The sequence below is a fragment of the Chiloscyllium plagiosum genome, unplaced genomic scaffold, assembly GCF_037043375.1.
Source record: "Chiloscyllium plagiosum isolate Xiang-an unplaced genomic scaffold, Cpla_swu_hap1 HiC_scaffold_35, whole genome shotgun sequence".
NCBI lineage: Eukaryota > Metazoa > Chordata > Chondrichthyes > Orectolobiformes > Hemiscylliidae > Chiloscyllium > Chiloscyllium plagiosum.
This window is the reverse complement of record NW_028270173.1, coordinates 43,755,891-43,775,187: the sequence shown is the minus strand read 5'-3', so window position 1 is coordinate 43,775,187 and position 19,297 is coordinate 43,755,891. Positions and strand designations below refer to the sequence as shown.

At 42.2% G+C, this 19,297-nt stretch overlaps 1 long non-coding RNA gene across 4 annotated transcripts in view; it reads left to right on the top strand.

The window, feature by feature from the left end:
* The window catches only part of LOC122541309 (uncharacterized), a 76,126-nt gene that overhangs the window by 20,454 nt on the left and 36,375 nt on the right, over positions 1-19,297 (top strand). For all 4 annotated transcript variants that reach the window (XR_006309563.2, XR_006309560.2, XR_015753072.1 and 1 more), the window contains one exon: positions 6,822-6,868. This is a non-coding gene — a long non-coding RNA (uncharacterized LOC122541309). The remainder of the gene's footprint in view (positions 1-6,821; positions 6,869-19,297) is intronic.

Genomic DNA, 19,297 nt, shown 5'->3' with positions numbered 1-19,297 from the left:
ACATGGATTGCAGCATTTCAAGAAGGCAGCTCACCACCATCTTCTCAAGGGCAACTAGGCGCTGACCATAAATGGTCACGACCCATGAACGTATTTAATTATACATCAAATGTGATCACGATGGATCCTACAGATTTCTCAGCCAATCCTTCAGAATTTAAGGTGACGTGCAGTCAGTCAATAAATCCCATTGACTTTCACAAGGGTTTACAATTCTTCACTTTTCTTGGTCTGGTCTTGAAATTTACTGTCAAGCCATTCTATACTTCTAAATTTTTACCCATGTTGTTATTTATTTCCCTTTATTTTATCCATAATATCTGTGCAGAGTTGTCTTGTCCTGTCTTTTCTGGTATGAATGTGTTTTGGGATTAAGGATATACCATTTAATTCAAAACAGTATGATTGTTGATCACCAGTTTTGCCACTTGTTTGAATAATTTACAGTTTTAATAAACTATTGTTTAGCTTTTTGAAGCAACCCAGTGGCAGTCTCTTGTTGTAGGTACAATAGTAAGGGTAAACACCTTGAGCATATTGGTAAAATGAACATTTACACTTGTACAGTTTATGTGGTGGGAAAGTTAATTACCAGTCAGAGTAATAAGAAAGTTTGGGCCTTAGTGTGGACATTGGATGCAGATAACATGAAGTTGGATGCTGAGTACTTGTAATGGGACCAGCTTTCTCTTATTATAAAATTAAAATGTTATTTGTTAAATATTAGAAGAGGTATCCCTGAATTGTTTGCAAGATTTAGTTAATTGGCAAAGAAAGGAAAGTTGAGATTTCCTGCATAAGACTACGACATAAGACAGAAATTAGGCCATTCAGCCCATTGAGTCTGCTTCGCCATTCAATCATGGCTGATAAGTTTCTCAATCCCATTCTACTGCTTTCTCCTGTAATTCTTGATCCCTTTGATACTCAAGAACCTGTCTGTCTCCATCTTAAATATACTCAATGACTCAGTCTCCACAGCCCTCTGTGGTAGTGAATTCCATAGATTCACCACTCTCTGGCTGAAGAAGTTTCTCAACGGTCTTCCCTTTTACTCTGGCGCTGTGCCCTCTGGTCCTAGCCTCTCCTACCAATGAAAACATCTGCCCAACAACTCTGTCCAGGCCATTCTGTATTCTGTATATTTCAGTTAGATTCCCCTTCATCCTTCTAAACTCGATCAAGTATAGACACAGAGTCCTGAAACATTCCTCAAATGTAAAGCTTTGTATTCCTGGGGCAATTTCTGTGAACATCCTTTGAACATGCTGTAGGACCAGTACATCCTTCCTGAGATATGGGGCCCAAAACTGCGCACAATACTCTAAACCTGACAACAGCCTTATAGAGCCTCAGAACTGCATCCCTGCTTTTATATGCAAGTCGTCTCAAAATAAGTGCCATCATTGCATTTGCCTTTCTAACTACTGACTCAACCTGCAAGTTTACCTTGAGAAAATCCTGGACTAGAACTCCCAAGTCTCTTTGCATTTAAGACTTCTGAACTTTCTCCCCATTTAGAAAATAGTCCAAGCCTCAAATCTTCCTACCAAAGTGCATGACCTCACACTTTCCCATGGTGTACTCCATCTGCCATTTCTTTGCCCACTCTTCTAACCTGTCTTAATCTTTCTGCAGTCTTCCTGCCTCCTCAATGCTGCCTTTCCCTCCACCTGTCTTTGTATTGTCTGCAAACGTAGCCAGAGTGCTCTCAGTTCCTTTATCTAGGTCGTTCATGCATACAGTGAAAAGTTGTGGTCCCAACACTGAGCCTTGAAGAACACCACTTGTCACTGGCTTCCATCCTGAGAATAACCCTTTTATCCCAACTCTCTGCTTCCTGCCAGATAGCCAAGCTTCTATCCATGCATGCACTTTGTCTCTAACACCATGGACCCATATCTTACTCAGTCGTCTGCTGTGTGGCACCTTGTCAAAGGCCTTCTTGAAGTCCAGGTAGATAACAATCATTAGCTCTCCTTGGTCTAACCTGTTTGTTACTTCCTGAAAGAATTCGAGCAAATTTGTCAGGCATGACCTCCCCTTGATGAAACCATGCTGACTTTGCCCTATTTTACCACACACCTCCGAGTATTCAGAAATCTCACCCTTCACAATGCCTTCCAAGATCTTACCCATGACTGAGGTTCAGCTGATCGGTCTGTAATTTTCCTTCTTTTGCCTTTAATCCCTTTTTTAAAAAGGGTGACATGTTAGCAAATATCCAGTCCTCTGGGACTCTCCATGATTCTAGCGATTTCTGGAAGATCACCACGAACAGCTCCATTCTCTCTTCAGCTATCTCCTTTAGAACTCTGGTATGTAGTTCATCTAGCCGAGGTGATTTGTCCACTTTCAGGCCATTCAGTTTTTCTAGCATTTTCGCCTTGGTGATGGCCACCATACTGAGCTCCATCCCTCACTCTCTTGAATTTTTGGGATATTGCTCGTGCCTTCCATCATGAAGACTGACACCAAATAACTTTTCTGTTCCTCAGCCTTTTCCTTGTACCCCAAGACTATCTCTCCAGCATCATTTTCCAGCGGCCCAAAGCCCACTTTTGCATCTCATTTGACCTTTATATATGTGAAGAAACTCTTATAGTTTTTCTTTATATTATTGGTTAGCTTATCCTCATATTTCATCTACTTCCTCCATATTTCTTTTTTTTGCCACACTTTGTTGGTCTTTTTAAGCTTCTCAATCCTATGGTTTCCCACTGTCGTTCGCCACATTATATGCTTTCTCTTTTGCTTTTATGCTATCCCTGACTTGCCTAGTCAGCCATGGTTGCCTCATCCTCCCTGTACCATGCTGCTTTTTCCTTGGGATGAATCTCTGCTGTGGCTCTCAAATTACTCCCAGAAACTCCTGCCATTGCTGTTACACTGTCTTTCTTGCTAGGCTCCTCTTCCATTCAGGAGGGAGAAAGTGAGGATTGCAGAAGCTGGAGATCAGACTCTAGACTGTGGTGCTGGAAAGGCACAGCCAGTCAGGCAGCATCCGAGGAGCAAGAGAATTGACGTTTCAGGTATAAGCCCTTCATCAGGAATCCTGATGAAGTGCTTATGCTCGAAACGTCGATTTTCCTCTGCCTTTTTTCAGCTGTAACACTGTTACCTCTGATTTTGTCTTCACCCTCTCAAATTACAGTGTAAGTTCAATCATATTATTATCACTGCCTCCTCGGGTTTCCTTCATCTTAAACTTCTTTATCAAGTCTGCCTCATTGCACAATACTAACTCCTGTATTGCCTGTTCCCTAGGGGGTTCCACCACAAGCTGCTTCAAAAAACCATCTTGTAAACATTCCATAAATTTCTTTTCTTGCAATCCATTACTAACCTAATTTTCCCAGGCAACCTGCATGTTGGAATCCACTATGATCACTGTAACTTTGCCTTTCCTATACATGTTTTCTATCCCCTATTATATCTTGCAGTCCAGCTCCTGACGACTGTTTGGAGGCCTATACATAACTTCAACTATGTTTATTTTTTTCCCTTTGCAGTTCCTCAATTCTACCCACATGGATTATACATCATCTGACCCTACTTCTTTTCTTAGTATTGATTTAATTTCATTTCTTACAATAAGGAAACCCTTACCTCCTCAGCCCGAAATGTTGATTCTCCTGTTCCTGGGATGCTGCCTGACCTGCTATGGTTTTCCATACACTCTGTCATTTTTTGTGTCTTTGCTGGAGATTTTAATAACCTCTCCTGAGTTCTGCACTCCTCCCTCCTCTTTTAATTCAGGTTTTCTAGTTTCCCCTATAACTGAACCATGCATGCCCAATCTAGTTTAAAGCCCTGTCCACAGCCCTGGTTATGCGATTCACTAGGACACTAGTCCCAGCATGGTTCAGATGAAGACTGTCCCATCAAAACAGGTCCCTTCTTCCTCAGTACTGGTGCCAGTGTCACATGAAGCCAAGAAGGCAGAGATGATTGAAATATTGCCACAGCATTTAGGACTTATGGAAATGGAAGAAAGACCAGGTACTGTTCGAAGGAAATGATGTAAATGGAAGTGAAAAGGCATGAATTTTAACTTTAGAAAGAGGACACAAAGAAAACAAGAGAGAGGCTTGAATTAGAATTGCAAAGGGGTTAAAAGGAAAGGGAGTGACTGTCAGTTTAAACTGGTGCCATTGAGAAAAGAGACTTCAGATGCCGAGGAAGATTCTAATGAGAAAAACTTAAACATAATCTAAAGCCCAATAAGGGAAAGTTTAAATTTGTACAATTCCTATCTAAATTTCAGAAAAGAGATGTGGAGGCATTCCTTATACTGTTTGGAAAAAGTACTCAGTGGCTGAAGGTAAACTTGGATACTGACCAAGCAGAGCAGATGAACAGATAGAGCTCATCCTTTTGTTTTTCAATGGATAATTACACAGTTTTGAAAAATTATGTTATTCTTGGTCTATTTAAGTTCCTGAAGCGTACATGTTGAAGTTTTGAAACTTAAGGAAACACATTGAGCAGATCCAAATTCAATTTGAAAGAGTAAAGCCAAGGAATATTTGACTGTGGTCTATCGATATTAAAAGGTAAAGTTCTCAAGGCAATGAAATTCCGATGGAAGTTATCCAGTCAGGTGAATTGAAAAATCCACTACTGCCAGTACTTAGAGTTTACATTGAATACTGGTAGGTTGCTGCAACTAAGCAGGCATTGAGCTAGCTGACTCTTATGAGGTGATCGTTAAATCTAGACTATTTTCCTGCTGTCATGTCAGCCATTATCAAATGGCGGAGCAGACTTGATGGGCTGAATGGCCTAATTCTGCTCCCCTATCTTATGGTCTCCCACTCCATAAAACCGAAAAGGGTAAAAGGAAAATAAAAGGAAGGCATGTAGCCAGGGCAAAGAAGGGGCAATTGGGAACGACCCAGCAATGTTTCCTCAAACTTTAAATTAAGGTGCTCAGGGTGAAATTGAGAATCAAAGGTCAAAGTGTTTCCATTGTGACAAAGTGTGACACCTTCATTCAGAATGTTGAAATTTGTGGGTATGTATTAAAAGGCCTTGTTGAAGTAGGAATGTGTCCAAGGAAAGGGCTTACAGAAGAAAACCTGTGGGTCAAATTATAATCTTAACTCCAGTTATGAGATTGAATGTAAACACTGCAGAGAGGTGGAGAGGTGAATAAAGTAGCTGAGAAATGTTTGTTAAGTCTTCTTTATTGAGGCTCAACAAACAGATTCGGAGTTGGGCACTTTCACACAATCAGTCCACACTGAAGCTAAGGGCAAACGAGATCTATAGATTGATTGTTCAAAATATGGAATTCTGTTGAGAAAGTGGAAAAGTTCTAAGAGACCTGAAGACAAATAATAGATGGTTGTTCATCAGGTAGTGGTTTTTGCCTGGGTATTGTTTAGACCTATATTGTGAATGGCACGTGAAATTTCTGTTGCTGGAGTTCACAGTGACATCACAGCCAAAGTAACTCTGAATGAAGTTTATCAACTGTGCATCAGATGCTGATGACAATGAATTTGATGGTTCTAAAACGCTTTGACGGTGGTTGAGTTAGGTTGCATTGTGTTGTGTTTTGTTGTATTAGTTGTGGGTATGTTCTCTGGGCTGGGAAGTTGATTTGCAGAGGTTTTGTCCCATCTCGGTGACATCTTCAGCACTTTGCAGCCTTCTGTGAAACGCTGCTGTACCGTGTCTTCTAGAATTTATTTTGTTCTATTTCTGCTGCTTTCGGTTGTTGGTTCCAGTTATTCATTGTAGTGGCTGGTATATTGGGCTAAAAAATGTGTTGCTGGAAAAGGGCAGCAGGTCAGGCAGCATCAAAGGAGCAGGCAAATCGACGTTTCGAGCATAAGCCCTTCTTCAGGAATTGATGCTGCCTGACCTGTTGCACTTTTCCAGCAACACATTTTTCAGCTCTGATCTCCAGCATCTGCAGTCCCCACTTTCTCCTAGCTGGTATATTGGGTCCAGGTCAATGTGCTTGTTGGTGGAATCTGTGGATGAGTGCCAAGCTTCTTGAAATTCTCTGGCTGTCTTCTGTTTAGCTTGTCCCATGATTGTTATATTGTCCAAGTCGAATTTGTGGTCCCTGTCATCTGTATGTATGGCTACTAGGAACAGCTGGTCATGGCGTTTAGTGGCTAATTGCTGTTCGCGGATGTGGATTGCTTGTTATCTGTTATCTGTCCTACATTGTGTTTTGTGCAGCCTTTTCATGGAATCTCGTAAATTACTTTAATCTTGCACGTGATGGGTATCGGGTCTTTTGTCCTGGTAAGTTGTCTGAGTGTGTCTTGTCGGTTTATGGGTCATCATGAATCCCAGTGGTCGAAGAAGGCTGGCTGTCAGTTCTGAGATGTTTTTTATATGAGGTAGAGTGGCTAGTGTGTTAAGTCGTGGCATGTTTTGGTCGAGTTGTTTGTCTATTAGGCATCTGCGGATGAAGTTGCAGGGCTATCCATTTTTGATGAAGACTCTGTAGAGGTGAACCTACCCACAACCATGATAACCAGCACCCAAGCTACAAATGTTTACACAAATGTTGTGTTGTATCTTTGTATTGTTAGTTCATTCAGTAAACCCCACCACACTTAATTTGAAATGAATTATCAGATTATGTTTGTTTCTTATATTTTAAAATCATGATCACTGACATTTTAAACTCTATTCTTAAGCCATCTTTCAAAAGTTTATAGGCTTCAAAAGTTGATTTGTATGTCTTGATCTGCTGTATTCATTTAATACTCTCCATTCCAACGCACTTGCTTTGGTCTCATTCTCTAATAATGGGTTATTCCCCATTCTACTTAATATTTATTTTGTTTCTACAGATTCACCAATGGTGACCTAAACAGCAGCTTGCAGTAAGTGACTGAAGGTATAGCTTGTTTCACAATTACATTTATTGAAAAAAGTAAAAAGAACTTGGTGAGGTTTGACTTAATTAAGGAAAGCCAGCTAGATTAGTAAAATACAGATCATCACTGACCATTTCAATTCAACTTTCAGATGAAATAACGGGTAAATTTGATGAAGGGAAAGGAATGGAGAGGATTTTAAGAAACACTTGAAAAGGTACCATTCAAAAATACCAACAAAATTTAGACTTGTGAAATAGGAAGGCCAGTGTCACCTTGGATAGAAAATTATTTTCAGTATTTCTCAGACTTGATGATAGTGGTGCTCCCCAAAGATCAGTAACTCAACTGTCACTCATGTAGTTTATAAATCTCTCTCCTCTCACCTTAAAAATGTGCCTCCAAGTCTTGAAATCCCCCATCCTACGGAAAAGACAACTACCATTAACACTCTATTAAATTTCATTTGCCACTTGGCTAGCCATTAACCCGTCTCTGTCCTATTGCAGTTAGTTTGTATAATCGTTAACGCTTTGATCGCTTCTCCAAGTTTTGCGTCAGTGGGAAATGTAAAAATTTGCCACTGACGCAAAACTTGGAGAAGCGATCAAAGCGGTAACAATTATACAATCTAACTGCAATAGAACATAGACGAGTTAATGACTAGCCAAGTGGCAAATGAAATTTAATAGAGTGTTAATGGTAGTTGTCTTTTCCGTCGGATGGGGGATTTTAAGACTTGGAGGCACATTTTTAAGGTGAGAGGAGAGAGATTTAAAAACTACATGAGTGACAAATACAGTACTTTACAGAGGGTGCTTCACCTGTAGAATGAACGTCCTGAGGAAGTGGTGAATGTGGGTACAATTACAACATTTAAAAAACATTTGGATAAGTACATGAATAAGAAGGGGATATGGACCAGGATTATGTTCGGAATGGACTGGTTGAATCGAAGGGCCTGTTTCCATGCTGTATGACTCTAAGTATGAGTTGACACACTTGGCAGAACAGATATGGAGAGAAAATGTAAATGTAATGGCATAATTTTGAGCAGAATACAGGGTATATTGGGGCAGCATGGTGGCTCAGTGGTTAGCACTGCTGCCTCACAGAGCCAGGGATCCGGCTTCGATTCCAGCCTTGGCTAACTGTCCGTGTGGAGTTTGCACATTCTCCCCGTGTCTGCATGGGTTTCCTTTGCGTGCTCCAGTTTCCTCCCATAGCCAAAGATATGCAGGTCACGTGAATTGTCTGTGCTAAATTGCCCATAGTGTTAGGTGCATTAGTCAGAGGGAAATGGTTCTGGGTGGGTTACTCTTCAGAGGGTTGGTGTGGACTTGTTGGGCCAAAGGGCCTGTTTCCACACTGTAGGGAATCTTAAAAATAAAAGTCTGAATAACAGATCTGGGAGTGCATATGCATTGAATCTTGATGTAAGCAGGCTAAACAGAGAGTGGTGAGCAAAGCATGTGAAAACTTGGTTGTCATAAATATAGTTAAAAATCCCAAAACACCAGGCTATAGTCTTACCGATTTATTTGGAGGCACTTGCTTTCGAAGCGCTGCTTCTTCATCAGGTGGTTGTGAAGCAGGACCGTAAGACACAGAATTTATAGCAAAAGATTACAGTGTCATGCATTGGTCACTCATTTAAAATAGAGATTAGACATTTTTTTCAGAGGGTCATCAGTCTTTAGAACTCTGATAAAGTAGTTATAGCAGAATAATTGAATTTGAAGTAGTGTCCATGAATATTTTTAAGGCAGAGGTATGTAGGTAGGTAGATTCTCTCTAAATGATAGAATGAAATATTATCATTGGTAAGTAGGAATGTGAATTTGAGTTGCAGTTGAATTAGTCACTATCTTATTGAGTGTCAGGGCAGCCATAATAGGCAGAATGGCCTACCCCTGCTCCAGTTCAAGTGTCACAACTGGAATGTAGCTTCCATAAGTGATCACCATTCTTTGAAGAAACTGAGGGGCCTTGAGATTGCAGAGGAGATTTGCAAGAATGGTTCTAGAGATGAAAGACTTTATCCTTAAGTTTAAATTCGAGAAGCTGGGCTAGTTCTCTTTGGAACAGTGGAGACTGAGGGGAGCTTTGACAGAGGTGCACAAGATTGTTATAATTTGGAAATGCTGGTGTTGGACTGGGGTGAACAAAGTTAAAGATCACACAGCACCAGGTTAGTGACCAACTGGAAGCACACTAGCTTTCGGAGCATCGCTCATTCATCAGGTGATAGTGGAAGACTCAATCCTAAGACATAGAATTTATAGCAAAAATTTACAGTGTGATGTAACTGAAATTATACATTGAAAAATACCTTGATTGTTTGTTGAGTCTTTCATCTGTTTGAATACTATGATAGTTTCACTTCTTTCATGTGTAAATCACAAAACCTTTTTTTAAAAGTTGCATTCTCAGGTTAGCTGTAACAATGGGTGATAGCTAGACAATATGTTGAAGGTAAAAACAATGACTGCAGATGCTGGAAACCAGATTCTGGATCAGTGGTGCTGGAAGAGCACAACAGTTCAGGCAGCTTCCGAGGAGCTTCGAAATCGACGTTTCGGGCAAAAGCAAACATATTGAAGGTGTTAGCCCCCTGTGTTCTCTGTCTATGCCATGATGTTTAGATTGATTCTAATCTAAGAAGTGAGATAACTGAGTTTCACATGAATTCATGCAGTTTTTGAGCAAAGTGCAATGTAACTTTGCAAGTACAAATTCACCCCACAAAATATATGTGTGCATGTGGGTCTTTGTCTGTGCATGTGTCTGTCCGGGCTGGGGGTTGTGAGTGTGAGAGAGAGTGTATGTGTGTGTGTAGTGAGTGTAGAGTGTCTTAAGTCTGTGAGGGGGTGCATGTGTGAGTGTGGGAGTGGGTGTGCGTATCTGGGGTGGGGGGCTGTGAGTGAGAATGTATATGTGTGTGCATGAGTGTAGAGTGGTCTAAGTCTCTGAGAGGATGCCTGTGTCAGTGTGGGGGTGTGTGTGTCTGTGTATATGTGTGTGTGTGTGTGTATAGGAGTGCCTGTGTGTGTGTAGTGCAATGGTGGTCACCTGACACGGAGGAGTTCATCAGACGAATGAGATTCCGGGAATTCTTTCAAGGTGCCGGCAGTGATCCCAATGAGCCCACTAATGAACTGGAACAGTCATCACAGGGATCTGTAGAGGAGCGACCAAAGAAGGTGTCAACTTGGACCCCACCGGAGGGCCGCTGCCCTGGGCTTGACATGTATACTCAAACCGTCAGGAAATATATAAATGCTAGATTCATCAGCCATACCCACAAGGTAGAGCAAAACATCACCCATTCACAAAGCAATGCCATCCAGGCTCTCAAAACCAATCACAATATTGTAATCAAATCAGCCGATAAAGGAGGAGCCATTATCAATCAGAATAGAACAGACTACTGCAAGGAAGTGTACCAACAGCTGAACAACCAGGAACACTACAGGCAACTACGAGCTGATTCGACCAAAGAATACACCCGTAAATTGAACATATTGATCAGGACTTTGGATCTAGTCCTTCAGAGTTCCCTACATGCCCTCATCCCACGTACTTCTCGTGTAGGCGACTTCTACTGCCTTCCAAAGGTACACAAAGCCAACACACCAGGATGTCCCATCATGTCGGGCAATGGACCCTGTGTGAGAATCTCTCCGGCAATGTGGAAGGCATCGTGAAACCTATTGTACAGGGGATCTCCAGCTTCTGTCGCGACACTACGGATTTCTTACAGAAACTCAGCACCCATGGACCAGTCAAAGCGGGAACATTCCTCATCAATGGATGATTTAGCACTCTACACCAGTATCCCCCACAATGATGGCATCACGGAAACAGCCTCAGTACTCAGCATCAAGAACTGCCAATCTCCGAACACCATCCTACAACTCATCCGCTTTATCCTCGATCATAACGTCTTCACCTTTGACAACCAGTTCTTCGTCCAGACACTTGGAACAGCCATGGGGACCAAATTTGCACCCCAATATGCCAACATTTTTATGCACAGGTTCAAACAAAACTTCTTCTCTCTGCAGGACCTCCAACCAACATTATACACCAGGTACATTGACGACATTTTCTTCCTCTGGACCCATGGTGAGGAGTCACTTATAAAACTACACAGTGACGTCAACAAGTTTCATCCCACCATCAAACTTACCATGGACTACTCTCAACTATCTGTCTCATTCTTGGACACATGCATCTCCATTAAGGATGGGCACCTCAGCACCACACTCTACCGCAAACCCACAAACAAACTCACAGTGCTACACTTCTCCAGCTTCCATACAAAATATATTAAAACAGACATCCCCTATGGACAAGCCCTACACATACACATACACCAGATCTGCTCAGATGAGGAGGAATGTGATGGGCACCTGGAAGTACTCAGGGATGCCCTCACAAGAACAAGGTACGATGCCCAACTCATCGACCGCCAGTTCCGATGTGCCACAGCAAGGAACCGTAATTACCTCCTCAGGAGACGGACATTGTGCTGCAACCGACAGGATACACTTCGTTGTTCAGCGCTGCCCAGGAGCTGAAAAACGACACCATATTCTTTGTGACCTGCAACACAATGAGGATGACCACCTCACCAAGACCTTCCCCACACCTCCACTACTTGCCTTTAAACAACCATCTAACCTCAAACAGATCATTGTTCGTAGCAAGCTGCCCGGCTTTCAGGACAACTCCATACAACCCTGTCACGGTAGCCGCTGCAAGACATGTCAGTGAGTGGACATGGATACGACCATTATGCGTGGGGACACCTTGTACATGGCAGGTACTCATGTGACTCAGCCAACGGTGTCTATCTTATATGTTGCAGGCAATGATGCCCTGAGGCATGGTACATTGGGGAAACCGAGCAAAGGCTACGACAACGGATGAATGGGCACTGCACAACAATTAACAGACAGGAATGTTCCCTCCCAGTTGGGGAACACTTCAGTGGTCCAGGAAATTCGACCTCGGATTTTCGGGTGGCCGTCCTCCAAGGCGGGCTTCGCGATGGGCAGCAACGAAAAGTGGCCGAGCAGAGGCTGATAGCTAAGTTCCACACCCATAGGGAGGGCCTCAACCGGGACCTTGGGTCCACGTCACATTACAGGTGACCACCATTGCACTATACACACACCCAGACACTCCTATACACACACACTCTCTCACATACACACACACACACACAGGCACTCCTGTATACACATGCACACGGACACACCCTTACAGACACGTACACCCGCACACTCACAGGCATCGTCTCAGAGACTTAGACCACTCTACACTCATGCTCACACATATACACTCTCTCTCACAGACACTCACAACCCCCCACCCCAGACGCGTACACACACTCCCACACTCACACATGCACCCCGTCACAGACTTAAGACACTCTACACTCACTACACACGTGCGCGCACACACACACACACTCTCTCTCACACTCACAACCCCCAACACAGACAGACAGATACACACAGACAAAGACCCACATGCACATATATTTTGTGGGGTGAATTTGTACTTGCACAGTTACATTGTACTTTGCTCAAAAACTGTATCAATTCATGTAAAATTCCGTTATCTTACTTTTTTGATTAGAATCAATCTAAACATCATGGCATAGACAGAGAACACAGGGGGCTAACACCTTCAACATATTGTCTAGCTATCTCCCATCGTTACAGCTAACCTGAGAATGCAACTTTTAAAAAAAGGTTTTGTGATTTACACATGAAAGAAGTGAAACTATCATGGTATTCAAACAGATGAAAGACTCAACAAACAATCAAGGTATTTTTCAATGTATAATTTCAGTTACATCACACTGTAAATGTTTGCTATAAATTCTGTGTTTTAGGATTGAGTCCTCCATTCTCACCTGATGAAGGAGCGACGCTTCGAAAGCTAGTGTGCTTCCGATTAAACCTGTTGGACCTGGTGTTTGTGATTTTTAAGATTATAATAGAATCAGATACAGTATACAAGGACGAGGATGGCTCAGTGCTTAGTACTGCTACTTCACAACACCTCACAACATTCTATTTCAGCCTCGGGAGTCTGTTTTTTTGGAGTTTGCACATTCTCCCTGTGTCTGCATGGGTTATCTCAGCGTCATCCAGTTTCCTCCTATAGTCCAAACGTGCAGTTAGGTTGATTGGCCATGCTAAATTGCCCACAACGTCCAGGGATTTTCCGACTGGGTGGAGAAGCGATGGGAAGTGCCGGATTGCAGGATAAGGTAGGGAGGGCGGGTCTGGATGGGATGCTGTTCAGAGGGATAGTGTGGACTTGGGCCAAATGGGTTTCTATGATTCTAGGTGGAAGACAGGGCCATGAGTTTAAAGTTTTTGCAGAAGAGATACAGGGGAGTTGAGAAGACATTTTTTGCACAGTGAGTGTAATAACTTCACACTCACTCCTTACTCGGGAGATGGAAGCAGAAATAATCAGTGTGGGATATAAATGAATTAATGTTATTTCTGCAAGTATAAATTCTGATACAGAACAGGAATGAGAAAATACATATTCAGCGAAAAGAAAGCATGAGAAGTGAATACAGAACAATGGTGGATGTATGGGCAAACAGGAAAGCATCTGTTTCCCCCTTACACGGGGACACAGGAACAAACCCTAATCAAAGAGGTCAAAGTGGCCTCTGGATGGAAATAGATGCTGATAGAAGAAAAGATATGCCTAATCAATAATCTATAATAGACTGACGTCAAACACCCTTATGGGAGTCAGAGATAAGAGTTTGTCACGGACAAAACAGGATAAACAGAAGTTGTGGGATAAGTCTTAAGGAAATGAGTGACGTAAGCGAAGCAGGGAACAAACAATGGAATAAGGAAAGATATGGGGATTCAAACTGTATAAATTTCGAGAGTTTGTTGGATTTGGTGTGCATTTTGTCATTACTTTACCTGGTAATGAGACAGGGCACCCACCTATAGGTGTATAAATAAATGTCGGATTCAGATATTTGTCTCGGACTGAAATTATTAAAGTGAGTGAGCTTTTGTTTCTCACAATTGGGGGCTCGTGTCCGGGATTTTCTTCCATCACCGGGGGGAGTGGCTGGCCTTGGACACTGGGAAGACGCGTCCCGTTCCCCATTGAGGAGCGGTCTCGTATCCCGGTTTGGTCTGCTCCCTTGGGTGACTGATGTGAATCCTATAAGAGAGACATCTGAATCAGACAGTGATAGGAGCTCGATAGAAAATACGGTGACAAAAGGGGCCAGGCAACTCTGTGCACAGACCAAGGTAAGAAAATTGACTTTTAAGTATTGCCTTGGTGGCCGGGATTGAGTTTTAGTAGTTAATAAGGGACTAACGAAGGAACTCAATATGGCTTGCGCTTTGGGTAAGGAAAAAGCCTCCGGGGAAACAAAGTAAGGAAACGGCAATGGAAATGGAGGCGGGGTCCCTTACAACATTCCTCCGGAAGGTCCTTTGGGCAGGATGTTGTGGAAATTGGCAAAATAATACTTGTGCAAGGGAGAAAGATGAGTAAATATTGTTGCTTTGTATGGACTAAGGACTCCATTCTTCGTCCCGCTGTCTTCTGGCCAAAGTACAGATCGGACGAAGACTGGGTTTGTGAATATCTGAGTTTATATGTCCATGTGCGAGAGAGAGAGAGAGAGAATGAAAAGAGCTGTACAGCTGGTAGGAAGTTTAACCCTTTGTGATTTGGTTTGAGTGAACATTTGTTTGTTGGTGATTGAATGTTTGTGTTTTATTCCCTGGAGCTTGTGTTCCAGGACTGTTTTGAATCTGATTTTGTTATGGAAACTTAACATGATTTCTTTTAAGGTTAAGGATTCTATTGTGATTATGAAGAAAAAAAAAGGAATGATAACTCCTGTTCTTTTTACAGATCATGACTGCCTTACTATCAGTTCCTAACTAATCTCTTTTATCTTTACATAACAGCGATTAATGGAGGACAGTTGAAGTTTCAGTTCAACATTAGATTGTAGTAAAAGCAAAATTCTATGGTTAATATCTGTGACCTTGGATTCAGCCATTGTTCATGCATTAGAAGTTGTTTTTTTTTTAAAAAAACTTGAGTAGACAAATTCTTTGAAGGCAAGTTCTGATTATTTTACGACTTATAGTATTGTAATTGAGCAATGATTGGTCAGGACTATTTAAGGAAACTAATTCTGGATCTAAATTAAAGGACTAAAACTGGGTAATTACAGTGAATTGCAAAATTGGGAACTGTATGCATTTTGCATTTTGACTATTAAATACTGAAGAAATGAACATAAATATATATAAATATATTTATAAGTTAGGAACAGGCTTTGAAGGTTAGTCAAGCATGAATTGATGAATTGGTGTTTGAAGTTATGGGGAGCTAGAAATATTGCAATATTTCTTTAAAAAAAGAAAAAGGGGAAAAACGTAACGACTTATCCCCTTTGGGAGGTACCCATAGGGGACAAAGAGATTGGGTTTGTAAGTGCCCCCCTCACCAGTGGGGAGGTCAGAACATTTAAAAAGGAAATGGAGGTCCTGGTTGAGGATCCGGTGGGGTTGTCTGAACAAATTGATCAATTTTTGGGGCCCAGTCTGTATACCTGGGCTGAATTAATGTCTAGTTTGAATATATTATTTATTGGGGAGGAAAGGGGACTTATATGAGGAGCTGCCATTAAAATATGGGACAGGGAACACCCGATTGGAGATGGGGATGCTGGACAGGGAGAGGTGAAGTTTCCCCTCAGAGACCCCCAGTGGGAAAACCAAAACCCGGAGCATAGAGAAGAAATGAGGGAATTGAAAGACCTGATTCTAAAAGGAATAAGGGAGGCAGTTCCGAAGTCACAGAATTTGATTAAAGCCTTTGAAATTAGACAGGAGAAAGATGAGACTCCCTCAGCTTTCTTGCAAAGATTAAGGGGCTCAATGCGGAACTACTCTGGAATGAACCCTGAGGACCCAGTGGCACAGGGTCTTTTGAAAGTACATTTTGTGACAAGAGCATGGCCAGACATACAGAGAAAGATACAGAAGATAGAAGGATGGAGTGAAAAACCATGAGATGAATTGTTGAGAGAGGCACAGAAAGTGTTTGTAAAGAGGGAGAGGACAAGGGGGAACATTTGATAGAGGGTTTGAGCGACAGGGGCAGAGATGGAAGTCGCTACAGGCAGGATGTTATTATTGTGGAAAGATAGGGCATTTTAAGCGGGAGTATCCTGATCTACAAAGGGAAGAAAAGGCAATTCCGCTTATGAATTATGATGAAGAATAGGGGTGTCAGGGGTTCCTGCCCTCGGGGGCCCACCAGGAACCCTTGATAAACTTGAAGGTGGGACCGTGTAGGGAGGAGGTAGTCTTCCTAGTAGATACGGGGGCAGCACGGTCATTGCTGAATTTTAAACCAAAGAAAGTAGAAATGTTAACACGGTCAATTACTGTTTCGGGGGTGAAAGGGGAAGGATTTACTGTTCCACTATTTGAACCTATGATGATAGAAGGTCCTAAAGGTAGGGTTACAGGGGAACTGCTGTATATCCCTGATATAGGAAGTAACTTACTGGGGAGAGATTTAATTATCCTTTTAGGACTGGAGATTGGAATTCAGGAAAAAGAATTAGTTGTACAACTGGTGATGTTGACAGAGGATGCTGAGAGAAAGATAGACCCTATTGTATGGGCTAGAGAAGGGAATCGTGGAAAACTACAGATCCCTCCCCTTACAATAAATTTAAAACGGAAAGGGGACGTTATCTGTGAACGACAATATCCTATTTCCATAGAAGGTAAACGAGGACTGCAGCCAGTAATTGAGGGACTGATTAGAGATGGACTGTTGGAGCCATGTATGTCTCCTTATAATACCCCAATTCTACCAGTGCGGAAATCTGATGGAACTTATCGATTGGTGCAGGATTTGAGAACATTAAATCGAATAGTACAGGTCAGGCACCCAGTGGTGCCAAACCCCTATACGTTATTAAGTAAGATCCCTCATGATTACAGGTTTAGTGTGATAGATTTAAAGGATGCCTTTTGGGCTTGTCCCTTGGCCAAGATTTGGGACTATCCCCCTATGAAATCTTATTTGAATTACCTTATCTGGGAACACAGGGAGAATTGCCAATTCCCGAAACTAAAGATTTGTTTTTAAAGAAGTATATACTGGGCTTGTCCTCCTCTTTATCTTTCCTCAGAAAACCGGGTCTATTGGCACAGACTCCGCCCCTTGAATTTGCTGTTCATCCCATCCGGCCAGGAGATTGGGTCTTAATAAAATCATGGACAGAGACTAAGCTGCAGCCAGACTGGGAAGGGCCGTACCAGGCTCTTTTGACTACCGAAACGGCAATAAGGACGGTGGAGAAAGGCTAGACTCACTACATTCGGATCAAAGGGCCAGTGGACCCTCCAGTTGAGGAAGAAGTCTGGACAGCCGAATCAACACAAGACCCGCTGAAACTCAGACTAAAGAGACTTTGAGTAATTGACTATACAGTGGCGATGCGAGCGCGGGATTATTTCTGTAAGATTGTATATTAAGCCTTTTTGTGTTTTAGCATAATGATCAGAATACTGGGAATGCTTAGAGTTATGATGCTAGCCCTTTTGGTATTAGGATTTTGTCACATATCATTTTCATATGTATTATTAATGGTTCCTGAGTCTGATAATCCACAAGTAATAGACACTGATATATGTAGCTTAGTAAATTGTGGGAATGTAGCTAATCAGAGACAATACCGCAACTCAGAGATACATCTTAAGTCCTATGGGGATGGCCTCTGGGATGGTACCTGGTATAATGGTCTTGTCACAATACACCGGGCCCCCTTCCGACCAGCACGCGATTGTCCCAATAAAAAGTGTAACCCCATATATTTAACGATAAGAAAAACCACATGGCACGGAGCGGTTTTGGGAGGTGGCACTTATGAGGTACAATTAAATGAAACATTTGGGATTGAAATGAAAGCAAATAGGAAGGAGTTTGTGGGCTGTTGTTTTCGAATTAGCATAGGACAGGGAAAAATGGGTAGAATTACTGGGTAATGAGATACAACCTTTCACCCCTCCCGATGATCCTACAGTAGTAAAAATTATAGAGGTAAAGGATTTGAAACAGACCATCGAGATAGAGACTGGGTACGGGGATGCAAATGCCTGGGTTGAATGGGTAAAGTATACTGTAAAAAGTCTGAACAAAAGCAATTGCTATGCATGTGCCTCCGGTAGGCCAGTGGCCCAGGTGGTTCCCTTTCCGCTCGGGTGGAAGCGAGACAGGAAGGGCATGAAATGTATGATAGCCCTGTACCAGGATGAGACTGCATGGAATGATAGGAATTGTACCTCCCTATCTCTGATGTCCCCTCCCTTGGAGGAGAAAGATGCAAAAGTTCCCCCCACATTTTCCGCCGCAGTTGGAAATCACACATCATGTGTGCACAGGCGAGGTACGAGTCGGTCGAGACATTTGGGGGAGCTGAAATTATGTACAGAGATTAAGAATGTTACCGAAACGAAGAAGGGAGGGAACCACTCAGCACTAAAGGTTCCCCGAGCGGATCTGTGGTGGTACTGTGGAGGAAAAATATTGAGACCCACCCTACCTCCGGACTGGAAAGGGATATGCGCAATTGTACAATTGGCAATTCCATTTACCCTGGCATTTGAGAAGGAAAAGATAGTAGGGAAAAAGGGAAGGGGTAAGAGATTACTGTTAGATACTTCGGTATCTTGATTCGGTAGGAGTCCCTAGGGGAGTGCCTGAATTCAAGGCTCGTAACCAGATTGCAGCAGGCTTTGAGTCAGCTCTCTTTTGGTGGGCAACAATTAATAAAAATGTAGACTGGATAAATTACATTTTTTTTAATAATCAACAGCGATTTATAAATTATACAAGAGAGGCGGTTAAAGGAATATCAAAACAGCTTGATGCGACAAGTAGGATGGCATGGGAAAATAGAATAGCCCTTGATATGATTTTAGCAGAGAAAGGGGGTAGTGGTTTCTATCCTTACTTCCCTGATAGTAGTAGTCGGGGTATTGGTGGCCATTGGCTGTTGTGTCATACCCTGTATACGAGGGCTCACCCAGAGGCTGATTGAAACAGCCTTGATGAAACGAATGCCCCTGAGGGGACATTTGACAGAGGAACTTTATCGACTAAATAATAAGGAGATGAGTGAGACTAAGATGGATGAAATCTCTGAAATGATGCTTGCGAATTTTGGGAACAATGTTAAAAAAAAAGAGACAAAAATGCAGAAGATAACAGATAGTAATGAAAAGAAAAAGGGGAAATTGTGGGATATAAATGAATTAATGTTATTTCTGCAAGTATAAATTCTGATACAGAACAGGAATGAGAAAATACATATTCAGCGAAAAGAAAGCATGAGAAGT